A 1,847-nucleotide genomic window follows, 5' to 3' on the forward strand; every position below is an offset into this window, starting at 1 on the left:
TTGCCACAACCGCGGTTCGACGGGGGTCGACAGGTTCCCCTTCCACCCGTGCCTCCGGCTTTGCTGTTGTACGCGACGGAAGAGAGGGGTAAGAGGGGGAGGGGTGCCCTAGGGTACCTCTACCCCGGGGCTAGCCGGGGTGTTCCCGCCGCACAGCAGCCAAACGTCCAGCTGATTACTGATTTATTTCGGGGTTGTGGCCCCGCACGCAGATGCTTCCCAAGTCGGTGTTTACCGTGCATCTTGGACCATTATCTTAGGGGCGTCGACATTTCCCCCGAAGCCGCACTCGTCTGGTTCAATAGTTTCAAAACATCATTAGATTAAACGAAAACCATCGGTTCCGTCCAACGGCATCGAGCTACAATGCAGCGTATTTCACAAACGCTGGAGGCAAAGTTAAAAAATGAAACTATGTCAAAAAGGTGCCGACAGCCGACATAGTGCATTTCTTCGATTCCGATTAATAAATTCGGAAAGTTCGGTCGCTAGAAGTCCGATAGCCGAAGGTAAAAAAAACGACAGAAGTGTTTTCTTAAAAAATGCTTAATTTTATTCAAGAGCAATGAAATGTATCCGTTCGTCTAGGTGGTTCTTCACTCAGAAAAAAAAAAGACAAAATCAAATTACCGCCGTTATTGTGGTCGGATCGTCCAAAATCTGTGGCGGAAATCTGCCGTTACGAAATAGCCAAGTTGAGCCCATGCCACCTTCAAGATCTAGCAGCTGGTATAGGCAGGAGGTAAAATGTTGCCTGTAATGCATGCCTGTATCGTTCGCCCACCGGACAGAGCGGTTCTACCGTTTCACGTTGGGGGAGGGTGGGTAAGCGCCCTCGTTTGTATCTACTGCAAAGTTTCACCTTGAACCAAACACAGCCACAGGCATCTTATAGTCCGAACCGACTATGGATCTATTTTGGACCAAAATTTACCCGTAGGCCCAAAAGCCTCTTGGGCTCCCAGAGGTTTGGCCGCCAGGCGCAGCCGCCTCCGCGCACTGTTAAAATCTTACAGTGGAAATGCGCCGTAAGCTACTGTGCTGCAGTGTTCACGCGCGGGGAGGGGTTGCTGCTTACGCCTCTGCGCAGGCGCCTGGCACGAAGGCCGTCCCGTTGGACATGCGAGTCCGGCGGGGTTGCCTATAGTCCTCTCCGCAGGCGCCTGGCGAAGGTCCGAACCTGCGGAGCCGCAATAACGTAGCTGGCGCTGGCGTTTCCTTGGGAGACGCTCACTGTGGGGACACCTTTAGCATAGTAAAGAAAGATTAGTTGAACTCCTCGGGTGCGGCTAAGGCCGGCTACGGCCGGCTACGGCCGGCTACGGCAAACCTATGATGGGCACGCATCTCAAGACGTATTGTGTCCAGCAGCCACAGTCACAAGCATATAGTTAGTTTTATCAGCGAGTAGAGAAACTCTCACTCTCAACTATCATCGTTCGGGTCGTGCGGAGCCTTACTTAGTAAACGTTCAAACAAACGAATGGGAGGGTCGTCACTGAAACCTTTTGTCGCCCTCTCGGGTCTCGAGTAGTTCAGAGATTTTTCGCACTGGAAACCCAAGTGTGTGAATGTCACACACATGCAGGCAGGTGTACGAATGGGTGTTCACACACACACCTGCAAGTGTGCGACATTCACACACTTGCGTTTCCAGTGCGGTTTCTATTCGACAACGAGTCCGTCCGTACCCCAACCATTCTTCCAATGTTTCTTCTTTCATTGAAAAAGAATTTTTTAGATTAGATTAGACGCATCCTAGGGGCCACAAGCTCAGCTTGTTAATCTCGGTATTTTTCGCCCCCGGCCGGGTACCCCGACACGTATACGGCTAGAGGAGAAAGGGT

Source organism: Frankliniella occidentalis, unplaced genomic scaffold (genome assembly GCF_000697945.3).
Source record: "Frankliniella occidentalis isolate FOCC.00 unplaced genomic scaffold, Focc_3.1 Scaffold42, whole genome shotgun sequence".
NCBI classification, from domain to species: Eukaryota; Metazoa; Arthropoda; class Insecta; order Thysanoptera; family Thripidae; genus Frankliniella; species Frankliniella occidentalis.